Source organism: Schistocerca serialis, chromosome 7 (assembly GCF_023864345.2).
Source record: "Schistocerca serialis cubense isolate TAMUIC-IGC-003099 chromosome 7, iqSchSeri2.2, whole genome shotgun sequence".
Taxonomy (NCBI): Eukaryota; Metazoa; Arthropoda; class Insecta; order Orthoptera; family Acrididae; genus Schistocerca; species Schistocerca serialis.
In genome coordinates, this window is record NC_064644.1 from 75,585,013 (window position 1) to 75,599,007 (window position 13,995).

At 44.2% G+C, this 13,995-nt stretch overlaps 1 protein-coding gene across 1 annotated transcript in view; it reads right to left on the bottom strand.

Annotated features, from left to right (window-relative positions):
- Positions 1–13,995, bottom strand: part of LOC126412750 (uncharacterized) — a 347,766-nt gene that overhangs the window by 213,639 nt on the left and 120,132 nt on the right. The gene's annotated exons all lie outside the window — the stretch shown is intronic.

A 13,995-nucleotide genomic window follows, 5' to 3' on the forward strand; every position in this document is an offset into this window, starting at 1 on the left:
AGCTGTCCGAAGAAAGGTGAATCATGAGTCCAGCAAAGGTGGGGATCTCTTGCGTGATGGGCGGTTCGTCTTAAGGAAAGAAGCAAGCAGCAGAGAAACAGTTGTTGCGCTTGACCCTGGAAGCAAGGCTTAAGAAAAATGAGGAGATCTTCACAGAAATTGTCGACCTAGAAAAAGCGTACGACGGTGCAAAGTACAGCTGTATGTTCTAAATTTTCAGGAATATAGGTGACACCTGTAGTGAAAGGCGGGTAACATAACAACCAAGATGGAACAATAAGAATGGGAGGCAAATAACGAAGAGCTTCGATTAAATAATATGTAAAACGTATTGAGTCTTTCCCTCAAGCTCTTGAACGTGTACATCGAAGAAGCAATTACCGAAATAAAAGATGGATTCAAGAGTGGGATTGAAATACAGGGTGAAAGGACGTAAATTGTAAGATTCGTTGATGACTCTGCTATCCTCCGTGAAACCGAGAAGAGTTACAAGGAGTTACAGACCTTCGTGAACGGAACCAACAATCTGCTCAGTAACGAATATAGACTGAGAGCAAAACAAACAAAGACAATAGGAATGACGAATAGCAGAAGTGAGAAAAACGACAAAATTAATATCAAAATGGACTAAGTGAAGAATTCTGTTACCTTGAAAGCAAAACAACACACAACGGACGAGGCAAGGAGGAGCTGAAAAGCAGAGTACGGCAGGCCGTACGGTATTCCTGGCCGAAAGAAGTTCAACAATGGTTCAAATGGCTCTGAGCACTATGGGACTTAACATCTGAGGTCATCAGTCCCCTAGAACTTAGAACTACTTAAACGTAACCAACCTAAGGACATCACACACAGCCACGCCCGAGGCAGGATTCGAACCTGCGAAAGATGTCTACGGAGAGGTTGGCGTAGGAGAGAGAATCGTGGCGAGCCTCATCAGGCCAGTCAGAGAACTGGCGATTCAGTATTTTACTTCCAAAGTTCCATGAGATGATGGCAGAACCACCACTTCTTTCTTCATTTGAAATTTTCGCACAAGCGAAACAACTGGCTCAACTGGAGACATTTAACTTTAGCATAGGAATGATAAACTGCAGAGACGAATTGGGTCACGTGGTAACAATAAATGGAACCAGAATCCCCTGGATGCTCTTATGCTTCAAGCCACAAATGAAAAGAAAGGCGGGAGTACCAGATGACAAACTTTTCGGGGCGGAACAAACCGACAATCTTTTAATCCCGATCATAATGGTGATGAAGACAATGATAAATAACGAGGATGAGACAGTAAATTGTGATACATTTAGTCAAAAATTGGTTTATAGAGAATCATTTCCTTTGTATCCACCATATCCTTTACATCCACCATCGGTGCAGTTAGGTTTCTGTACGGGTATCTCATTAACTAGACTCTGTAAGCAGCCCGCGGAAAAAAACTGGTATCAGATCTGAATAGTTTGGTGGCCAAGAACGTGCCGACATTAGGATTTTTCCTGTTGATTCAAAAAGTATCATTCAAATGAAAATCCCAGCGACGATTAAATAGCGGTGTTGATACATTTTCTTTGTGCGAAAGGCAGCGGTAAATTAATCAAGGTTACGGAGAAAATATTGTGAGAAACAGCAACAGAATGGGTTACAACTTCTGAAAGTAGTCTTACTAAAGCTCATCATGAAGTTCTAAATGAGGTATCAGCTGTCAGCAGTCAAGATCAGACGCGGAAAGAGCATCCACAAGTTCAAAAAGGTGGAATGTTGTTTTCAAGTTTCTAGAAAAAAAAATCGCTTAGGCGATCAGTGCCACGACAACGATAATGACGTAAAAAAGACCTTTCAACAGTCGTTTCTCAAATCAGGGCTTCAAGTTTTCATGAGATTAGATTTCAGGAATTGCTTGTGGGAAGTGGCTTAATAATAATTAACAGTAAATGTGGAAACTGTGTTGAAAAGTTAGATTAAGGCATGATAAAACCGTTCTAAAAATGCATTTATGTTGTACAACAATTTATTACATCAAGATCGGTTAAATACTTGTATATATAAAATACTCCAATCATCGGTTTGCCGAGTAGCTGCCATCTTCATGGGTGTCAAAATCCAGTAGAAGACTTCGGTCAGACATATAAGAAGAAACGTTAGGTACCATGAATATCATGAAGTCAGCAAAGATACTACTGTGATTGTACATCATATAGTAACACACACACACACACACACACACACACACACACACACACACACAAACACACACACATCATTTTTGCCCTTATGGTCAGTGTTTGAACTCAAATATCTTATGATGACACAATTTTCACTTCTTTCCTTTCTTCCTTTTCTCTTCCCAAAATCTCTTCATCCTTTGACTATGCTCTTGCTTCCTTTCTTCCGTCAATAATGCTCCCGTCTTTCTCTTCTCATTTACCATAAATATTGCGTTCCTAATTTTGTTCCTGAATTCCTTTCTGTCTTTTGTCATTTGTTTGTTGTTCCCCAACTGCCTTATGTTTTCCTCTGTTTCATGATACCAATTTGTTTTACGGCTTGAATGTTTTACTATATCAAAGATTCTCTTTGTAATCTGGTGTTGTCCATTCTCTGTATGTGTCCGTAGAAAATTAGTCTGCTTTTCTGATCATGTCTGTGAGTCTGTCGGTGTGTTGGTATAACTCATTGGTAGGTATTTTCATCCATATGTCATCTCTATGTATTGGTCCAAATATTTTCCTGAGAATTTTGTTTTCTATTTTTTCTGTCTCTGTAATGCCTGATGCTCCAATTGTGGTCGTTTCTGACGCATATAGTGCTTCCGGTAATACAACTGTTTTGCAGTGTCTAATTTTGGTCTGTCTTGATGTGATTTCCTTATTATAATGTGACTATGTGAGTTTGTATGCATTCTGGAGTCTTTCTGTTCGTTCTATGTTGGATGCCTTGTTTGGTCCTCCTATTTGTATGTATTCCCCTAAATATTTAAAATTTTCGACTCTTTTTAAGGATCCATGCATCGTTTTCGTGATGTGTACATTGTTGGTTTGTCGTTCCATGTATTGAGTCTTCTCATACGGTATCTGTAAACCTGTTTTGGCAGCTATTTCTTGTAGGTGTTCCAATGCTTCCTTTGCCTCCTACGTGTTGTTACTAGGTATGGCTATGTCATCTGCAGACATTTTATGATTGTTCTTGTTTCACGTGTTCTCCCTAGCTGTATTCGTTTAACTTGTTCTTCCCATTGTTGGACAATCTTGTCTAAGACTATGTTAAACAGGATTGGTGAAAGCCCATCTCCTTGTCGGACCCCTGTGTGTATCTCGAAGGGTTTAGAAATTTCTCCCATGAACTTAATCTTCGAGGTGGTGTCTGTGAGCATCTGTTGCATAATTGCCCTGGTTTTTCTGTCGATGCCATATTGTTCCAGTATGCCAAAGAGCGTTTGTCGGTCTATGGAGTCGTATGCATTTTTAAAGTCAATAAAGGTAACTACAGTGTTTCTTGTCTGCCTGACTTTTAAAAGTGTTCTCAAGTTCCAGATCTGTTCTATGCCTGATCTCCCTCTTCTGAAGCCTGCCTGGTATTCCTGCATTTGCGGATCTGCTTGTGGATCTAGTCTGTTTAATAACACCTTCGAGAGAATTTTGTATGTGACTGGTACTAGAGAAATACCTCTGTAATTATTTGGATCTGACTTATCACACTTTCTTATGTAGGGGATGGATGAAAACACATTTCCAATCCTCTGGCAACTACGCTGTAACCCAAATTTCTGAGATAATCTTACAAATTTGCTTGGTGATGTTTTCATCTCTATCTCTGTCCTTCCAGATCTCGACAATAATACCATCTCCTCCTGTCACTCTGTTTTATATATATATATATATATATATATATATATATATATATATATATATATATATTGTAAGTAGGCTGTTTATGTTTTCTCTATGTAAGTAGGCTGTTTATGTTTTCTTATTGGCAACGTTACGTAGCGCTCAATATGAAAATCACTGGCTGTGCTGTGTGCAGTCTGTGGCTGCTTTGCATTGTTGTAATACTCGCCATTGTAGTGTTAGGCAGCTGGCTGTGAACAGCGCATAGCGTTGCAGTTGGAGGTGAGCCGCCAGCAGTGGTGGATGTGGGGAGAGAGATGGCGGAGTTTTGAAATTTGTCATGAACTGCTATATTTATATATGGTGATATCAAGGTAAATACATTGTTTGTTCTCTATTAATATCTTTCATTTGCTAACTATCCCTATCAGTAGTTAGTGCCTTCCATAGTTTGAATCTTTTATTTAGCTGGCAGTAGTGGCACTCGCTGTATTGCAGTAGCTTGAGCAGCGAAGATTTTTGTGAGGTAAGTGATTTGTGAAAGGTATAGTTTATTGTTAGTCAGGGCCATTCTTTTGTAGGGAATTTTGAAAGTCAGATTGCGTTGCGCTAACAAAATATTGTGTGTCAGTTTAAGCACAGTCATGTATAAATTGTTCAAAGGGGACGTTTCAATATATCTCTGGTGTTTCATTAGATATTTGCAGTTTTGTAGCTGGAGTCAGCCCAAACAAATAAAACAGATAGTGCTTATCACATCTTTCACGCCAAGCCCAGTGTCGATTTATTTCCCATTAGAAACAAAATGATTTTCAAAGCGGAATCTTACATCCCCATTCGTTGGAGCGGTTCCAAATTAGTCGAGTGCGATACTTTTTTAGCGCTGTGCATTAACAGGAACAGTAAAACAGCAGTCCAGCATCGACTGAGTAGCGCTGCATGCCAGATGGTAGCATTCAGTGCAAGCCTGCGCGGTGCTGCTGGCGTACTGGTTACTCCTGGAGTTCTGCTGTCCCTATTCATACATATCGATAAAACAAACGTCGCACTACACTAACCTGGACCAGCTCTATGGAATGGGCAAGTAAAATGTCGCTTTAAGAATCATTTTGTTTGTAGCGGGAAGCAAACCTACGCTTTCTTCGACGCTGGAGGTTGCTTGAATGACGTGAAGACGGAAGGCTTTTGAAACTGTACCACACAAGCGGCTCGTAGTGAAATTGTGAGCTTATGGAATATCGTCTCAGTTATGTGACTGGATTTGCGATTTCCTGTCAGAGAGGTCACAGTTCGTAGTAACTGACGGAAAGTCATCGAGTAAAACAGAAGTGAATTCAGGCGTTCCCCAAGGTAGTGTTATAGGCCCCTTTGCTGTTCCTTATCTATATAAACGATTTGGGAGACAATCTGAGCAGCCGTCTTCGGTTGTTTGCAGATGACGCTGTCATATATCGACTAATAAAGTGATCAGAAGATCGAAACAAACGGCAAAACGATTTAGAAAAAATATCTGAATGGTGCGAAAAGTGGCACTTGACCCTAAATAACGAGCGCTAAAAGGAACTCGTTAAACTTCTGTTATACGATAAATCAGCCTAATCTAAATAGCTTAAATTCAACTAAATATCTAGGTATTACAATTACGAACAACTTAAATTGGAAAGAACACATAGTAAATGTTGTGGGGAAGGCTAGCCAAAGGCTGCGTTTTATTGGCAGGACACTTAGAAAATGTAATAGACCTACTAAGGAGACTGCCTACACTACACTTGTCCATCCTCTTTTAGAATACTACTGCATGGTGTGGGATCCTTACCAGATAGGTCTGACGGAGTACATCGAAAAAGTTCAAAGGAAGGCAGCACGTTTTGTACTATCGCGAAATATGGGAGAGAGTGTCACAGAAATGATACAGGATTTGGGCTGGAAGTCATTAAGAGAAAGGCGTTTTTCGTTGCGACGGAATCTTCTCACGAAATTCCAATCACCAACTTTCTCCTCCGAATGCGAAAATATTTTGTTGACACCGACTTACATAGATAGGAAGAAACGATCACCACGATAAAATAAGGGAAATCAGAGCTTGTACGGAAAGATGTTCATTTTTTCCAGCCGCGCGGGATTAGCCGAGTGGTTTTAGGCGCTGCAGTCATGGACTGTGCGGCTGGTCCCGGTGGAGGTTCGAGTCCTCCCCCGGGCATGGGTGTGTGTGTTTGTCCTTAGGATAATTTAGGTTAAGAAGTGTGTAAGATTAGGGACTGAGGACCTTAGCGGTTAAGTCCTATAACATTTCAGACACATTTTTTACATTCTTTCCGCGCTCTGTACGAGATTGGAATAATAGAGAATTGTGAAGGTGGTTAGATGAACCCTCTGCCAGGCACCTGAATGTGATTTGCAGAGTATCCATGTAGATGCAGATGTAGATTTGTTTGGACTGAGTCCAGCAACTCGTTGCAAAAGGGAAACTGAAAATATATGCTCAAACACCAGGGAAAATGCGCCTTACGACTGTTAGGACAGCCGGTTGCTGGTGGCTGAGCGGTCCTAGGCGCTTCAGTCTGGAACCACGCGGCCGCTACGGTCGCAGGTTCGAATCCTGCCTCGGGCATGGGTGTGTGGTATATCCTTAGGTTAGTTAGATTTAAGTAGTTCTAAGTTCTAGGGGACTGAAGACCTCTGATGTTAAGTCCTATAGTGCTCAGAGCCATTTGTTAAGCCCCGTAGTGGTCAGAGCCATTTGAACTGTTAGGACAAAAACACACACGAGCCATTTGAACTGTCAGGACAAAAACACGCACACACACACACACACACACACACACACACACACACTGACGTAATAAAGTGATAAATAATTATACAAATATTTACAAAGATCGCCTATTCCCAGTAATACGAACTGCCATACGCCCAGTATATTCTGTCCATCCCACACACTTCTTTCATCTGCGGGCCCGCAGCATTGGGAGCACACACACACACACACACACACACACACACACACACACACACACACACACACACACTGACGTAATAAAGTGATAAATAATTATACAAATATTTACAAAGATCGCCTATTCCCAGTAATACGAACTGCCATACGCCCAGTATATTCTGTCCATCCCACACACTTCTTTCATCTGCGGGCCCGCAGCATTGGGATCACAGCCGTTGTTGTTGATGGTGTCCCGAGGCGACAGTCAGCCAGCAGCCTTAGTGGGAGAAAAAAATTGGACTGGCAGAGGCGCGGCTAAACAGCCAGAGCGCCGGGGAGGTTTTTGGGTTCGTGACTTGGCAGGCAATAAGGCGTGAGACGTATGACTCCGCGTAGCACGACTGCTAAGCACCTCTAGTTAAAGCCGCGCGCCTCTAAAACAATAAGAGGGCGGCCAACGCCATTTGTTTGTGTGTGTGTGAATCCGTTTGTGTTGTGGGCGGGCGTGGTCCGCGGGCGCGCGAGGCAATTAGAAGCATTAGTGCCGCCATTGTTCGCGGCCGCTCTATTACCTATGCTAATGCCGGCGCGATGTCTGCGGGCAGTCTCCGGGCAGAGCCGGCCAGTTCGTGTAGCTGTGTAGAAGCAGAGGGCGCCACCGCGAGGACGCGACGCGCACCGTGCCGTAAATCGCCTCATCCCGACTGCTCCCATTACTCGGCGCTGCCTATTCCTGCCGAAGCGGACAACCATTTATCATAAATAATGCCGGCTTCAGACAGGTCACGCAAACGCATTATTATTCTAATAAAGCTATTGTGACCAATTGTGCGTGACAGTGGATTTTTGATAGCCCCTAATTAATATTTATTTCGCAATCAACGGGCCCGCATTTCGTTCTGTCTTCTCTCTCACGCTCTTCATAAATCTGTTCTCCTACAAGACTGCGTACCGACTGTTGGTGTGTTTGTCATCAGGAACGAGAGGAGACGTCTCTAGTGCTTACATTTCAAGTGGTGAAAGGTAGTACCTCTGCTACTACCGATATCACCACGTTAAGTACCGAGCGAGATGGCGGAGTGGTTAGCACACTGGACTCGCATTCGGGAGGACGACGGTTCAATCCCGCGTCCGGCCATGCTGGTTTAGGTTTTCCGTGATAACCTAAATCGCTCCAGGCAAATGCCGGGATGGTTCCTTCGAAAGGGCACGGCCCACTTCCTTACCGTCCTTACCTATTCCGATGAGACCGATGACCTCGCTGTTTAGTCTCTTCCCACAAACAACCCAACCCAACCAACCACGTTAAGTAACTTCAGCAAGTACTGCCGCCGGCCGGTGTGGCCGAGCAGTTCTAGGCGCTACAGTCTGGAACCGCGCGACCGCTAAGGTCTCAGGTTCGAATCTTGCCTCGGGCATGGATGTGTGTGATGTCCTTAGCTTAGTTAGGTTTAATTAGTTCTAAGTTCTAGGGGACCGATGACCTCAGATGTTATGTCCCATAGTGCTCAGAGCCATTTGAACCAAGTACTGCTGGAGGTGTATCAGTACCGTCTGAAACAAACGGTTTAAATCATTTCGTGTGCGATACACTTTATTAAGGAAATTGTTGAATACAGTATTACGTATGAGTTCTTCCCAACATTCAGAACAGAACGACACGTTAAAAAACCCTGGGTCTCCACGGGTCGCTCCCTATAGAAGTATCACTAGGTGAAACTACTCAGATGTGACATTACTACTATTTTAAAATTAGTTATTTACTATTGTTAAAACAACGAAAGCTCATAAAGTAGCCGAGTAGTTGGTGTGAGGTACGTTTTCAAATAAACAGTCCCGTGAAGAGACGTAAACTTCACGTCGAGGTTTACGTTGACTGATATGTTTTTGGTTTTCATAAAGGCAGAACTCAACAGTACCATACATCGAACTGAATCGGTTCATTTTTTTGATAGTCGTTCAACTACAGAAAAGACTGTATTCAATGACTTTGAATAGTTTCTCCGTACTCGTGTTTTCAAAGGCAGTAAATTTTGTGGAAGTCGACCGAAATCGTTTGCTGTTCCAAGACGTGTCGGCGCTGTGCTCAGTGGGACTTAACTGTATTGGCATCTAAGATAGAGGTATAATTAGGCGTATAGAACACTGGCGAGCATTCGATTCTTCAAAAACGTTCTATCTGATCAGAAGTATGGCTACACCTACTGGAAGACGTTAGTATGCAGTGTGTCCACTCTTCGTCTTTCAGAAGACTTGAACTCTATTCGGGGACGCATTCAATCAGGTGTTTCGGTGTCTGTGATATAATAGCAGCCCATTCTTTCTCAAGATCATAAACGAGAGAGGGTAATAATGTTACACGCGGGCCGCGCGAGTTTAGCCGAGCGGTCTTAGGCGCTGCAGTCATGGCCTGTGCGGCTGGTCCCGGCAGAGGTTCGAGTCCTCCCTCGGGCATGGGTGTGTGTTTGTCCTTAGGATAATTTAGGTTAAGTAGCGTGTAAGCTTAGGGACTGATGACCTTCGCATTTAAGTCCCATAAGATTTCACACACATTTGAACATTTTTTTTTTTTTTGTGAGACGCGGCATCTGGAGCCAAGTAGACGTTCTAAGTCCTCCAGAGTATGTTCCATCGCAGTCGGGTAGGGAGTCGGGGCACGTCAATCCATTTCAGGAATTTTACCGTCCACAAGCCATCGTCTCACAAATGCTGCTTTATGATAAATTGCATTGCCGCGCTGATACAAATAATCAGCGTCTCCGAACCATTCATCTACAGCAGACAGCACACAGTGCTGTAAAGAGCTATCGTACCCTTCAGTATTTAGTGTTTTCTTACGCGCATTGAGGCGACCACACCCAAACCTCAGAAACACGTTCTCCACACTTCACTGTTGGCACTACACGTTATGGGAGCTTATCCAGGCATTCGACAAACCCAAACCGTTGAATCGGATTTCCACAACACACAGCGTGATTCATCATCCTAAATCACTCGTTTCCAGTCATCCACTGTTGAGTAGCGGTCTTCCTTACATCACCTCCAGCGTCGCTTAGCACTGACTGTAGAAATGTGTGATTTATGAGGATTTGATCGACCATTTCATCCCAATCTCTTTAACTACATACACACAGTCATTGTGATAGTTGGATTGCTGGTACCACTTTGATAGTCACGACTCCTTCGCGAGTGGACAGCCTTTGATCTTGGGATGGCAACCGGTGCAAGAACCGTGCGTCAAAACATACTGGACATTGTTCAAGAATGCGAGCTCCCTAGGTCAATAGTATCTAGGCAGGATCTTCACTATCTCAGGGACAGTGTTTTCAAGCGAATAAACGGACGCACTGAACGACCGCAAGTGTTTGGCCCGCAGGGAGATACTGGGATGTCGAGGGTCTATTCTGGGTTAGATCGCCGTCGATTTGAATGCGGTGGCAACAGGAACTCATTTCTACCAGGAATGTATGGAGACAAACGCCCAGTATAGGCCTCTGCAGTCGATGACGACTAGTGTCTCTTTGCCCTCTCATGATATTTGCCCAGTCAGCGTATTTCAGCAGCACTTCAGCGAGCTGATCCGAGTGCGACAAGTGCAACGGAATCTAGACGGCTGAATGAGAATCTGAGTCCCTTTCCAGCCTCACCAGGAAGTCTAGCGGAATGATCACGCCCAGAGAGCGAGGTGGCGCACCCACCCCGTAGGCACTCCCGAGTCTCGGATCCGGGCAGGTACCCCGGGGGACTGGGAGCGTTGCCGGCCGCAGGACGGTGGCGTCCGCCGCGCTGTGGGGAGAGAAGTGCAGAGTCAGCGACTGACAGCAGATCCTCATTACGATAGCAGCCCAGACCGAGCCGGGCCGGCCGCAATGGACGCCGCATTGTGCCGGGCGCAGCTGCTGCCGCGCGCACCGCAAAAAATAGTGGACACCTCTAGGCTGGCGGGCGGGGCTTCGCGACGCCCTCACTCTACACCTCGCGTATGGTCGCCTTCTGACGCAGTACAACAGTCACGAGACAGGGAGTACTAGAGTAGTCATTTTTCAGATAGCATGGCATACTGCGACGGTGCAAGCAGCATTCTCTTCAGCACTTCGTATGTCTTACAAGGGTAGACGAGGGCAAATTGTAAGTAACTTACCACATGATCTACCGAAGTTTCAACAGACCATCAACTGGTTCGTTTACAAAAAAAAACGGTTCAAATTGCTCTGAGCACTATGGGACTTAACTGCTGAGGTCATCAGTCCCCTAGAACTTAGAACTACTTAAACCTAACTAACCTAAGGACATCACACACATCCATGCCCGAGGCAGGATTCGAACCTGCGGCCGTAGCGGTCGCGCGGTTCCAGACTGTAGCGCCTAGAACCGCTAAGCCGGTTCGTTTACAGATTATGCAGGTGTCTGGTGATATAGGATGCAGATCACCTGCAAGCTAGAATAAGGTGCAGTATCTATATTGTACTATGCATCGCCCCCCCCCCCCCCCCCCCCTGCCCCGTACAGTGATTTCCATAGCACGTTCGACAACAAAGCAAAAAGAAATGCATAATGTTAGTGAGCATGGACTGTAATTTGGCGATACGGCAACAGATGCAACGCCACCTTTGAGTTTCTCAACTCGGGAGGAGACGAAAGCAGGCCACACACATAGTAATAGAACGAGACACGTATTAAAACTAACATCATTTCCAAATCGCGATTCCTACTTCATTGAAAAAGATGTACCCCATTTATCAGTAGAATTGATGAATAGAGTCTCCCAGGAACAATTACGCTTGGAAGGTTACAAGAATCAGATATCATTTTCTTCTTAGAATCGCTCTTAATTGAATGCAGTAATATGGGCATTGCCTGAAACTACCTCATTTCTTGATATTTACGTAGTTTTCAGTTAGTTACGGTATGGAACTAAATTTGTCTACGGTGTAAAAGGAAAGTGATTTTATAAATTTGTTTTAAAAGCTTTGGGTCAAGCGTGTGAAAACAATGGAAAATATTTGAAATGTTCACTACAACACCAAGTTTAATTAATCACAATCGGGACTTCGAAGGACCGCCCTTCCCAACCCTAAAACTGTCAATACGTCAATAATATCCTTGTTATCAGTAAATTACTTTTATATTTCACTCATTTCGCAGCTCCAACTCCAGCTCCATCTCTAGAGACGAAATATCAGTCATCTTATCGACTATGAAAATTGTGGATTTGACTTTGCAGAGGTAGCTTTCAATAATTTTTAAACATCAATGTCTTCTCACCCCATACGCACCGCTAGGGGTGTTAGTCGTGTCTTATCTTTACGGTATGTATTCTACATAGTAAGATATTTGTGTATGAGAATAAAAACTACTAAATCACGCAAACAGTGAAGCCCCAACGATGGGATAAATACTAGGAATATGCTCCCTTCCTTCCTCTCTCTCTTTCTCTCTGTCTTCTCTTTCTGTGTGTGTGTGTGTGTGTGTGTGTGTGTGTGAGAGAGAGAGAGAGAGAGAGAGAGAGAGAGAGTGCGTGAGAGACAGAAAGGGAGGGAAGAGCGTGGTTGGGGGATAGGATGGGCAGAGAGACGCAGGGTGGAGTCAGAGAGAAGAGTGGCGAGAGATAGGTGGGGGGGGGGGGGGAGAGGGAGAGTTGTAACTGTTTTCTTCTATGATAAATCGTTAGTATTCGGCTGAATATTGGAATTTCATTGCTGATAAAAACCGTGTGCTGTGTCGGAATCCGCCCTAGATCTTTCAGTTTAGAACTTGATGCTCTCACCATGTGAGCTATCCAAATACCCAGAAATACCTAACAAGCCAATTGAAAGCTCCGTAGGAAGTCTGCTGCATATCTTGCTGAACAGTACCCCAGTGACCTTATATGCTCTGACTCAGTACAGGTTAGCACAGGTACGGCTAATACACGGCCGGCGAGACAGTTTCCCCGTCCCAGTAGCGACCTCCGGGCCCTTGCAACAGCAGCTGCGTAGCGTTGCCGCGCGAGGTTCAAGGTCCTGTCTCTTTCAGTGGACGCAATTTCCCACGGGTCGTGGGCCCCTGCCAGGGCGAACGTGAACGTCCGTCATGCAGCTCGATCAAGGCCGCCGCGCTGTACCTGCAGAGCGTCGCAGGTACGAGGTTTAAACCAGTAATAAATACCTCGCAGTAAGGAACCACTTAGGGCAAATAGACGTCGGGAATGAGAAAGGGCCACGCATCTCTCTTTACAAAAGTATGTTTCGATATGAGGTACTAATTTTTTCCGTATGTTACGCTTACGACAAATTACATACATTAACTGTTTGTTCCGCCGTAACTTGTTAGAACATTTTACACATAATGAGTGAAAAACATACGACAGTGTTGTAATACGGTCCAATATTTATTATTTTACAACCCGGTTCTTAGCTGTTACGTCATCATCAGATACAAAGATAAATATTTCCCTTTGTACCTGACGAGGGCGTAAAAGCCAAAAACCCGATTTGTGAAATAATAAATACTGTAATACAAAATTTTCGGGCGGTTTCTCATCCCTGATGTACAAATTAGTTTATTTATTTTCACGTGCCATGGATCGTACCTGTGACATCTCTTTATGTATGCTACGACGTGAAATGGATCGTTTTAAAGTATTTTCCTTAAACAGCGCTGCATAGCTTCGGTCTGCTTAAAGAACGGCTTAACGAAACTATCAAAAGCTACTGGCACGTGCATTTATTTACCGGCAGATACGACTGTATTCATGTCACCTACATATTAACATTACTGTAAACAAGCCCTAGATGTCAGAATAATTGCCGGCCGAAGTGGCCTTGCGGTTCTAGGCGCCGCATTCTGGAACCGCGAGACCGCAACGGTCGCAAAAAAATGGCTCTGAGCACTATGGGACTTAACTGCTGAGGTCATCAGTCCCCTAGAACTTAGAACTACTTACACCTAACTAACCTAAGGACATCACACACATCCATGCCCGAGGCAGGATTCGAACCTGCGACCGTAGCGGTCGCGCGGTTCCAGACTGTAGCGCCTAGAACCGCTCGGCCACTCCGGCCGGCACTACGGTCGCAGGTTCGAATCCTGCCTCGGGCATGGATGTGTGTGATGTCCTTAAGCTAGTTAGGTTTAACTAGTTCTAAGTTCTAGGGGACTAATGACCTCAGAAGATGAGTCCCATAGTGCTCAGAGCCATTTGAACCATTTTTTTTTTGTCAGAATAATTACAGTCAACCAGTCACTATAGCGTAT